The sequence below is a fragment of the Primulina eburnea genome, chromosome 4, assembly GCF_022965805.1.
Source record: "Primulina eburnea isolate SZY01 chromosome 4, ASM2296580v1, whole genome shotgun sequence".
Classification (NCBI taxonomy): Eukaryota; Viridiplantae; Streptophyta; class Magnoliopsida; order Lamiales; family Gesneriaceae; genus Primulina; species Primulina eburnea.
Window position 1 is genome coordinate 22585826 of NC_133104.1, and position 12820 is coordinate 22598645.

Consider the following 12820-nt stretch of genomic DNA (forward strand, 5'->3'; position numbering starts at 1 on the left):
AATAATCAACGTCTGATTATAATGATTAAATTTCGGGCATTACACCCGCGGTCGCTATTTCTGATTTTTTTGATAGGGCTGCTGAGAGCTAAGCGCACCCGCGGTGAAAAGCTACCGCACCCGCGATGCGACGTGTTTGATGAAAAATAAGACACTTGCCCTTAGCCATGCAATATAATGAGTTGTCCTTCATTCTTCATTCCTCAACATCAGATTACCGAGGGAATGTCCAGGAAAAGTTCAAGGTTCCTTGCATCTTAGAAATTAGATTGTGCAACATTCAACCAACCGAATTTAATTCTGAGTTAAGATTTGTGTTCCTTGCATCATAATCTTCGAAAGGATGTAAGTATTGTTACATTTTCAGCATGTTTGGAAGTTTACATGTTGGGGGAAATCAGATTTGAATTCTATGTTTGAGATCCGAATATCACCAGCTGAGAGTCCGAGATATTGATATACCGAAGACAGAATTTCGAACCAGGTATGGACATTACGAATTTATTGTCATGTCTTTTGGTTTAACAAATGCTCCAGCGGTGTTTATGAGTCTGATGAACCACATTTTTCAGAAGTATTTGGATGAGTTTGTTATTGTATTTATTGATGATATTTTGGTTTACTCGAGAAATGAGACTGATCATGACGAACATTTAAGAATTGTGTTGCAGACACTGAGAAAAGAGAGACTATATGATAAACTGTCGAAGTGTTTGTTTTGGCTGAGACAGGTTGTCTTCTTGGGTCATATCATATCTGGAGACGGTATTTCTGTGGATCCGAGTAAATTTGAAGCTGTGATCAGTTGGCCGAGACCGACTTCTGTGCCAGAGATACGCAGTTTCATGGGTTTAGCAGGGTATTACCGACGATTTATTAAAGATTTCTCCAGTATAGCGAAACCGATTACCCAGTTGACACAGAAGAATGCGCCATTCGTGTGGCCTGAAGCTTGTGAGTCTAGCTTTGTGGAGTTGAAGAAACGACTGACCAGTGTGCTCCAGTGTTGACGATACCTTCAGGTACTGGTGATTTCGTTGTATGTTGTGATGCATCTCATAGAGGGCTAGGATGTGTTCTTATGCAGCGAGGACATGTGATCATATATGCCTCGTGACAGTTGAAGCGACACGAGACTCAATACCCAATTCATGATCTTGAATTGGCGGCTATCGTATTTGCACTGAAGATCTGGCTTCATTATCTTTATGGTGAGAAGTTTGAGATTTACTCTGATCACAAAAGCCTGAAGTATCTGTTCTCTCAGTCAGAATTGAACATGAGACAGCGTAGATGGCTCGATTTGTTGAAGGATTTCGATTGCAAGATCAAGTAATATCCAGGAAAGTCTAATGCAGCAGCGGACGCCTTGAGTCGAAATGTATGTGCTCTGTCCTTATCGACGATAGGTTTTTCGAATTAAGTTGAAGATTGCTGTTTGTCTGGTTTAGCATTTGACATAGATAGTAGACCATTGAGACTTGCTACGATTCAAGTTGAGCCAGATTTGATTATGAGAATCAAAGAAGTACAAAGAAATGATCAGAATATTCAGAAGTCGATTGAAATGGTCTGAGCTGGACATATTTCAGAGTATCATGTACATGATCATGTTTTGTATGTGAATAACCATCTTGTAGTGCCAGATGTTTCAGATTTGAAACAACGGATATTATCAGAAGCGCACTATAGCCGGTTCAATATTCATCCTGGTGGCAGAAATATGTATAATGACTTGAAGACATAGTTCTAGCGGAAACAGATGAAGTCAGATATTGCAGATTTTGTGTCTAAGTGCTTGAATTGCCAACACGTGACGGCCGAGAGAAAGAAGCCCGGAGGTTTACTTTAGAGTTTATCTATTCCTGAATGGAAATGGGATCACCTTTCCATGGATATCGTTACGAATTTACCACGATCATCCCGGGGCTGTGATGCGATTTGGGTCATTATTGACAGATTGACCAAATCAGCTTGTTTTATTCCGTACAGAATGATGTACCGACATGATCAGATGGCCGAGATATATCAGAGAGGTAGTCAGACTGCATGGTGTGCCGAAGTCGATCGTATCAGATCGTGATCCCCGATTCACTTCACATTTCTGGCACAGTCTGCAGCAGGCTCTAGGTACGACATTACACCTGAGTACTGCTTATCATCCCCAGACAGACTGACAGTTAGAGCAGACTATCCAGACCTTAGAGGATATGCTGAGAGCTGTAGTGCTAGATTTTGGCACTAGTTGACAAGATTCACTATCTCTTTGTGAATTCTCATACAACAACAGCTATCAGACGAGCATCGAGATGGCACCGTTTGAAGCTTTGTATGGCAAGAAGTGTAGATCGCCGCTGTATTGAGATGACATCTCAGAATTACCAGAATTGGGGCCCGATATGATTCGTGAGATGACTGAGAAAGTAAAGATAATTCAGAAGAGAATGAAGACGACACAAGATAAAAAAGCCAAGTATGCGAATATCAGAAGTAGACCGCTATTATTTGAACAGGGAGACATAGTATTTTTGAAGATTTCTCCTTTCAGAGGCGTTGTTAGATTTGGCAAACGGGGAAAGTTGTATCCTAGATACATCGTTCCGTACGAGATTCTTGAGAAGATTGGCGATCGAGCATATCGACTTGCGCTTCCTCCTTCTCTATAAGGGATACATGACGTTTTATCGATGCTGCGAAGATACATGCCTGATGCTTCTCATGTCATTCAACCTGAAGAAGCCGAACTAGACCAGACTTTGAGTTATTGTGAGCAACCATTACAGATTCTGGATCGAAAAGACCATTCCGCTAGTGAAAGTCCAGTGGAGTCGTCATGGCACTGAAGAAGCGCCTTGGGAAACAGAATCAGAGATGAGATAGAGATATCCCGAGCTATTCTCATGATGTGAGTATTTATTCAGCTTTTGACATTATATTGCTTTCTTCACTTGCTTTGATTGATTTCCTGCGAGTTCGAGGACGTAGTCTTATCTAAGAGGGGGAGAAATGTAATGCCCCAAGATTTGTAGGTTGATAGAAAGAAATTATGAAATGTTGCATGAAGGACTGACCGCACCCGCACCCGCACCCTAGTTTCTACTGCCCCTGTGGTTGATTCTCATGAAATGTTGAAAAGTTACAGTAGCTCTACCGCACCCGAACCAAAAAGTACACCGCACCGCGGTGGATAGGCAGTAAGTTGGATTGTTGCTACTGGAGGGTGAGCGCACCCGCAGTGAAAGAATGAGCACACCCTCGGTCGTTATTTCTGATTTTTTTGATAGGGCTGCCGAGAGCTAAGGGCACCTGCGGTGAAAAGCTACCGCACCCGCGGTGCGACGTGTTTGATGAAAAATAAGACACTAGCCCTTAGCCATGAAATACAATGAGTTGTCCTTCATTCTTCATTCCTCAACATCAGATTACCGAGAGAATGTCCAGGAAAAGTTCAAGGTTCCTTGCATCTTAGAAATTAGATTGTGCAACATTCAACCAACCGAATTTAATTCCGAGTTCAGATTTGTGTTCCTTGCATCATAAGCTTCGAAATGATGTAAGTATTGTTACATTTTCAGCATGTTTGGAAGTTTACATGTTGGGGGAAATCAGATGTGAATTCTATGTTGTGTTCTTACGATTATGGTGATCGTAGATGTACAATCGGATTGAAAAACGGATATGATATGAGATTGTTTTAGATTTCCAGCATGTCTTGAATTTGGAAACATGTAGATTTCAGAATTGATAGGTGTTTATGATGTGGATTGTGAGTTATGAGTATTGGTTATTATTGTTGAATCGATCGGTATCGAGAAACTACGCCGTTATGCCGTCGAATTGTATTGAGATTGATTAATGATTCGTATATGTGTTGGTTTGAGTTAGAGATTGACAGAATGCATCTTGAATGTATTATTTCAGAGTTGATATCGACAGATTTGACATCGAGACTTCGACTACTACAAAGAGTATACAACGAAAGGTATAATTCATGTGAATTCGGGAAGATACAACTCGAATTAGATTTGATTTGAATTTTCAAAAATCACATACTAGATTTTTGTTTATATTTTGTTATGCTTATGCTTTTTTATAGATTTATATTCAAGCATTAAGATAGGAGAGTCATTGGCAGATTTGCCAAATTATAGATGTTCGGTGGTATCGACGCATAGGAGCAGAATTGACTCCGATTGTAGACATTCGATACAGACAGGACCGAAGTCTAGGAATAAGACGTACCGTCACCCCGATTGAGAGGGTAGGTGGCAGACTGTGACGTCTTATTCACACCGGGATCCCTAGATTTAGATATGAGTCGAGTTAAAGAGTAAGAGTCGAATTGTTTTATCTGTATTCACTAATGTGTCATAATTACTGAAATATGTGTTATGATTTATTATGAAATTGCATGACATGCATGTATACATGTTTTATACTGAGATTTGTTCTCACCGGAGTTTCCGGCTGTTGTTGTGTCTGTATGTGTGCATAACAACAAGGGGGACATGATCAGGGTCCAGAAGAACTTGACAGAGATGAAAGATCGAGATAGCATGGAGATTACGTGCGTAGAAGAAGATTACTAGTGGTTTCTTACTAGGCATGTACTACATGTGGTTTGTAGTTGGTATTGAACACTAGTTTGTATATATGAAATGAAACAAGATATGGATTTCTGTTGTGGTAATAAAATGGATGAAAACCTTGTGCATGTTTATATACATTCGTTTACAATATTGTTAAAAGAATTTTTTTTTATGACCCACATTTTCGAACAAAGATCCAATTAATCCCAAAGAGAATTGAGTTAGAGACCGGGTCCCCACACTTCCCTTGACCCCTCACGACCCTAGCAAAATCTTGGTCCCAAACAATGCCAAGCCAAGCCTTTAATTCCCTTAAACCGTGCCCCTCAATTGCCATAACGGTAAGGTTATTCCAGCTTGTTTCAAGAACATGTGCAGCATTTTTGGTGTGATTTAGGAGCCTTTAAAACATGTAAAACCACCCTTAAACCTTACATAATCATGGCAGCCCCTTAGGATCATGTTAAACGTAAATTTTGTATCAACATACATGATTTAAAAACCCTTCTTGATGAAAAAACGAAAATATAACCAAGGTTCCCTTATTTTTCATGCAAAACACAATTAAATATATACTATGGTTTGATAGATGTTTGAAGGACAAAATATGGAGTGCTTTTGCGTATTTAACGCACGATTTTACGTTGAAGATATTTTACGTTGAAGATTGCGAAGAACGGCGACGAAAACCTTGGCTTGATTTTTGCTTGAAGAACCTTGATGCTTTTCCTCCAATTATGATGTGTGTGCCGTGTGTTTGATGGGGTCAAAGAGTTCTGAATTTGTGAAGGGGTGTGGGGCGTGGGTTTACAATGAGTTGGGTTGGGGTTTTTTTTTCATTAAATACTAATTAAAACATTAACAAAAGTTTAGGCCCATTAGGAAGTTAATTAGGCCCAATTAATCTCATTAGTAATTAACTAAAATATTAAAAATAATTTTGTTTAATAAAGTTTGTAAATTTATTAGTCGGGTTGCCAAAACGTTCGCATTTTTGTTGAAAATCCAACACTGATAAAAATTTAATGTCCGGCGTATAAAATCACCTCAAAACCCTATATTTTCAAAAATAAGAAAAAACATCACCCTTAATTTAAATAATTAAAAACAAATAACCAATAAAAACATTTTCTATTTTTCAGCCATCGGTCTGCGTTCCTCGATCGCAACTCGAATAACCTTTTAAAAATACATTTTAATGCAAACATGTAGAAAAATATATTTTAAACATGTCAAAATTCCAAACATAATTAATTTATGCAATTAAAATAATTAATTGAAATACACAAGGAATTTAATAATTGCATGCATGTGGTTTGCGTGGACCTTCGAATTTTTGGGGTGTTACAAATCGGGTACAATTCTCCCCCCTTCAAAGAATTTCGTCCTCGAAATTTGACGTACCATATAGTTCAGGATATCTCTGTGAATATCGTCTTTTCGCTCTCAGGTTGCTTCTTTAATTGCATGATTGCGCCATAACAGTTTCACCAAGGGTATTTCTTTGCCTCGTAACAATTTTGATTTCGTGTCGACGATTTGGACTGGTCGTTCTTCATACGAGAGATTCGATGCTAGCTCCAATGGTTTGTAATGAAGAACGTGAGAAGGATTGGCCAAATACATTCGTAGCAAGGAAACATGAAAAACGTTATGAACATTTGACAAATTCGGTGGTAAAGCAACTCGGTAGGCCATGTCTCCTATTATTTCCAAGATTTCAAATGGACCGATACATCTTGGACTGAATTTTCCCTTCTTACGGAAATGCAAAATGCCTTTCAGTGGCGATATCTTTACAAATACATGGTCACTCACCTGAAATTCCAATTGACGATGACACACATCAGCATAACGTTTCTGTCAGCTCTGGGCAGTGTGCATTCTTTCTATGATCTTGGTTACCAATTCTGATGTCTGTTGTACTAATTCAGGGCCGAATAACTTTATTTCTCCTATTTCATCCCAATGTACTGTTAGAGTAGGTGCCCGTCGAGCCAAGTGTTGGCCGAGTGTTCACAATGAAACTCTATGAATAAGCAGTCTTTATTTTAATAATATTTGAAATTATTATTTTGGCAAATCTTTATCTGTATACCCATGCTAGCTGCATAGATAAAGCCCTTGAATATACAAATAGTAGAAAGAATATGAGATGCTCATATGATGAGTATCATGAAACTCATATTTGTAATACTGTATATTCTAAACGGTTCCTAGTCGATTCAGCCGCCACTAAGAAGGATATAGGCCGCTAGAGTTCGAGACTAGTATCTGCGATGTGAGTACCATGTTTCATTGGTAGGGTACATTGTGATGTCCGAACATGCAGATAGGTGCTCCTTGTAGAGTGCACTGAACAACCCTCCATAAAAGGACTTTCCAAGTGGTTCTCACTTATCGAGTGGAAAAGTCCTGGTTTATGGTTGTACACCATTAGTCCTTATGACCCAGGACAACATTGAGACTCTATGTGCTAGAATTACACTTTGACTTGTTTACCGACTCTCATGGAGTCATCAGGTGGCAAGGTTGGGTGTTCTGTCGAAACACATAGGAGTCGATGCATTGTAGTCGGGGATTCACCGCTTACCTTCGGGTATGGATATCCTATGTGTTATCATGTGTATGTAGGTTGAAATCTCTGGCCAGAGTATGGTGGTAATTATGATAGGGGTTTCATAGATTACACCATTGATGCAACTACGACATGACACATAGTATCGATTCATTGACAACTCTCGATAAACCAATGGTTGTCGAATCGATCGGGATATATGAGTTGAAGGGACCGTACTGTACGCTAACCATAATTGAATGGTTCTTGCAGGAACTATCATGTGATACCTAGGGAATCACGTAAGCGATGCTGCTAGGCGTTTAACGTGATTGGTTGGGTACTATCAGACTTGAGTTCTGACGTTCTTACTATCAAGGAGTTGATAAGTAAGAATGGAGCAATTGGGGTATGCTCGAATAAGGACATGTTTAGTCCGAATCACATGGAGATGTGAACCCACTGCTAGTTGTATCAATGAACCATTGAGGGCCACACAAGTACTAGCTTTGTAAATCCCGATGAGAAGTAAAAATAGTTCAATGTGTTGAACGGCTTATAAAGGAGTTTATAAGCGTAAGGAAATTTAGAAGTATGACTTCTATAAAGGAGAAAATAGTTCAATGTGTTGAACGACTTATAAATGAGTTTATAAGTGTAAAGTAAAATAGAAGTATGACTTCTATGAGAGAAATGTAAATTTTGATTTATGGAAGTGTTCCTAAATTAAAATTTGGTCAAGTGAATAATGTAATTGAAAATTGTGATTTTCATAAACATTATTATGGATTAAATAAATTAATTCAAGTGTTGAATTAATTAAACACTAGTAGACCTAGTAGAGTCCAAATAATTAAATTAATTCAAGTGTTGAATTAATTAAATTATATTGAGTCTTGTAGAGCTCAATTAAAATAATTATTTAACTAGTGGGACTTGGGTAAATTCAAGTAATGTTTAATTAGTCTCAAATGTGTTTGAGATAATTAAATTTAGTCCAAAGTTTTTAATTTGATTAAAAACTATATTATATGCATGCATGGGAGGTGAAGAGTTGGGGAATACTTTTGATTAAAATAATGGTTGGCATGCAACTTTTTGTAACAACTTTTTGCAACCCCAAGACTAGATTCTCCTCCCTCATTCTACAACACACATGGCCGAAACTCATCAACCATTCTCTCCCAAAAATTTTCTCCCTTTTGTTCTTCAAATTGTTGAAGAATAAAATACTTCTCTTTGAAAAATCCTCATATTTTTCTAGTGCAAAATATGAGGGGATCTACCTAGTTGGTGGTGGGCCTAATTTGAAGGAAAGTTTCAAGGATTTGGAGGAGGAGCTTGTAGATCTTCATGCCTTGAAGAGCTTTGTTGTTTGACAACAAAGTTGGTGCCATTCATCAATCTTTTAAAGATTGATAGGTAACACTTCTAAACATCCTATGTATGTTTTTGATTTTGTAAATATTCCACAAGATTCATTTGGGGTGGCCGAAATTTCCTCCTCAAAATTTCGAATTTTTGCTTCCGTTGCGGCTTCCGGCCACCGTAACCGGTCCGCTTTCAAGTGGTATCCGAGCTTAGGTTACGGATTTTGTGTAATATTTACGTAATATTAGGTTGAGATCGATTTCTAACCGCTTGAGAAATTTTTTGGTGCAAGATTTGATAGGGCCGAAATTTTGAAGATAAACAAAAAAAAAAAAAAATGTTTTTCGGGCAGCCCGAGGGGCTGCCCGAGGGGGCTGCCCGAATATTTCGGGCAGCATGGGGCAGCCCGAGGGGCTACCCGAAATGTTACCTTTTTTAAATAAAAAAAAAAAATAATTTTGTTGTTGTCGGAATCCGGCGACGGCGATGACGGCTAGGGTTTCCAAAAGTGTTTTGGTTAATCCAAGTGTCATGGGCCTTGAGATGTTGGGCCATTGGATGGTCAACATATTTTGTGAAATTTAAATGGGCCAAAGTATTTTTGGTGAAAAATGGGTTTTGGGCCCTTAAGTTTAAATTTACAATTGTTGCACATATTTTCTCATAAAATAAATAATTGAAGTGGGACTTTAATTATTTATAGTAAATTATGATTTACAAGAAATTCGATTATAAATAAATTAATTTGAAAGTAGACAAAGGTGTTTGTATACTTTGTTAATTTAATTTATAATTGTGGCGGTTAGTGATTGGATCAAGATATATAATATTGGATCAATTAATTATAGTGATAATTAATTGATGGTGTATGATATGTGATATTATGCATGAAGGATGATCAAAAGCCCAAGCCCAATTTGCTAGGTGTATGCTAGGATATTTGTGTTGTATGATTGTAATAATTATCAATTTTTAAAGTGGGCTTGGTTTATGGCCCGTTCCCACCCCATGAGATGTATCCCTATGTGCCATGGATATTTATTTGTAAATATTAGAATAGGGGAAGATCAAGATTGGAAGATGGTGGCCTTGGTGATTATGAAGATCGAAGACATGTAATATTGGATGCTAATGTAATAATTTAGTTGCATTGCATCCCGTGCATTTACCCTAGGATTGGACCTAGGCCCGTGTTTGGCTCACACGGGCCATTAGTTTTGGGGCGATTGATCATCCTTGTATTGTTTTCTATTTATGATATATGCATGATATGTTATAAATAATGAGTATGTGCGTTATTATTATTATAATAACAAAGTTGCATGAATCCGGCAAACATACGATCAAACATGGCGAGCTTTTAAAATAAAATTAATGATGAGACCTTTCAAAATTAAAAAACCCTCATTTTGAATAAGATTCAAAATAAATATCAAGCCCGAAAAGGGGAATTATAAATTTGTTTATAATTTCCTTGTCTTCCATCGACAATGGGTGCATGATGAACGCTACCCGTACTCGGGGCTCGGCTCATATTATTGGGGGAGCCTCGAGTGCCGGAAAGCTGTGACATCCATTGACATGGTGATGTGAACTACGTGGAACTCCCATGATTTCGGCTCATATTATTGAGGGAACTCATGGCGACCGTCCATTAAGGTTCAACATCGATGGGTAAGGCTTGACACGTGAAGATGAACGACGTCATATTATTGGGTCCTAATCAAACGTGAGACAAAAGTTTACGTAGAGGGTTGCATTGTGATGCAATTGGAAACTACCTTTTAGGAATTGTGATTGGCTGATATTATTCGGGATCACAATTCGCTAATTGGACCTTACGTACCTACTGAGGAAAGGAGTTTCCCGTTTTCACTAGAGGGTAGTGAAAGATGTCAAAACAGTGGGAGCAAATATTTATGAAGTAAAAGTCCAAACTTCATATCTTACTAAATATTTAAAATAGTCATCAACATTTATCTGTTTTACTTTTCAGTACAAATCGACAATGTCTTCGATGCGCAATTCGATATCTATAATACTCGACAAACACATATTAACTGGACCTAATTACCTCACTTGGCTAAGAAATTTGAAAATAGTCTTAAATTCGGAAAGGGTAACATATACACTAACTCAATCGCCCCCTGTTGAGGCTCCGACTGACTGCAATCCTGAGGAATTGCAGGCTTACAAGGAATGGTGTGACCATGACTTGATAGCCAGGTGTTATATGCTGACTTCTATGAACGATGAACTACAGAGGCGTTTTGAGGGTGCAAAGAGTGCTGCTGACATTCATTTGCATCTCAAAGAGCTCTTTGGTGAGCAAACACGGCCTCTTAGGCATGCTACCGTCAAGGAGCTGATCACTTTGCGCATGCGAGATGGGACCTCGGTCCATGAGCATGGCCTAAAGGTGATCGGGCTCGTGGACAAGCTCGTTGGCATGGATCTGATCTTGCCTTCGGAGTTGACCACCGACGTGTTGCTGTTATCATTGCCTAGCTCATTTGATCCTTTTGTGGTGAATTTCAACATGAACAAGATGGAACCGACCCTTGAGGAGTTGGTGAACATGCTTGTTACGTTTGAATCCACCATCAAGAAAGAGAAGTTGGTTCTTTATGTGGGTTCTTCATCTGGTACGAAGATTGATCCACATGGGAAGGGAAAGAAGAGTTCTTTCCAACGTCCCGAGAAGAACGTGCCCTTGTTGAGGCAATCTCCGAACCCTGTTGAGGCAGCCAGACCAGTTAAGGCTGACAAGGCTAATGAAGTATGTCATCACTGCAAGAAGCCTGGACATTGGAGGCGTAATTGCAAAGAATATCTTGCCCAGAAGTGTTCTGAAAACGGTATGTTCTAAATTTAAGTAAACATTTTAATTAACTCTACTTCTTGGGTATTAGATACCGGTTGTGACTCACATCTCTGTAATGGGTTACAGGTGATGGGAAGAAGTAGGAAGCTTAAGGAAGGTGTGACCTTCTTGAGGATGGGCAATGGAGCAAGAGTTGCTGCCAAGACCTTAAGAGATGTTTACTTATTGTTGAACAATAGTTTTAAGTTAATTAAGAGATGTTTTGTTTGTACCTTTTTGATGAAAAACATTATTTCCATTTCTATTGTGATAAAGATGGATATTCTTGTTTATTTAGCAAAGGTGTTTGCAACATTTACAAGAATTAATGTTTAATTGGTACTTGAAAACTTGAAAACGATCTCTATAACTTAAAATTAAAAGATATTCTACTAAATGTCCATTCAAAGGCACACACCATATGAGATATGGATGGGTAAGCCTCCCAAATATTCTTATCTTAGAATATGGGGAGCCCTGCTTATGTGAAGCAGGTAGTGGGAGATAAATTGGATAGTTGATCCATTTCATGTTACTATGTGGGATATCCAAGGAATTAAGTTGGATATTATTTCTATCATCCCCAAGAAACAAAGGTGTTTGTTTCTAGGAATGCAACCTTTTTGAAAAGGGTTTTCTATTGGATAGAAAAAGGGAGATGATAGAACTCGAAGAAGTTCGAGAGACACCCACAATTATAGAACCCACACCCGAAGAGCCAAGAGAGGAGATACAAGCTCCTAGCAGATACGAGAGACTCTCGAGACCACCTATGAGGTATGGTCAGCTTCTTGAAGAGGGCCATGATGAGCCTAACCATGGATGTGATCCAAGGACCTTCAAGGAAGCGTTATCGGATGCCGATTCATCCAAGTGGCTTGAAGCAATGGAATCTGAGATGAATTCCATGCATTCGAACCAAGTGTAGGATCTTGTGGATCCACCTGAGGGAACTGTTCCCATAGGGACTTGGGGCGGATGGGAAGGTATTGACTTTCAAGGCGCGATTGGTGGCAAAAGGATGTACTCAAAGACAAGGAGTTGACTTTGAGGAAACCTTTTCCCAGTCGTAATGTTCAAGTCCATAAGGATTTTATTAGCCATAGCTGCATAGTATGACTATGAGATATGGCAGATGGATGTCAAGACAAACTTTCTTAAATGGGGATTTTAAGAAAGTTATTTACATGTCTAAACCTGAAGGGTTTACATCTATCGGAAGTGAGCATATGGTATGCAAACTTCAGAGATCTATTTATGATCTAAAAGCAGGCATCTAGGAGTTGGAACCTCAGATTCGACAGTACAATCAAATAGTTTGATTTACTAAGAATCATGAGGGACCCTATGTGTATAAGAAGGTCAGTGGGAGTGTTGTGACATTCCTGGTGTTATATGTTGATAACATTCTACTCATTGGGAATGATGTAGGAATGTTGC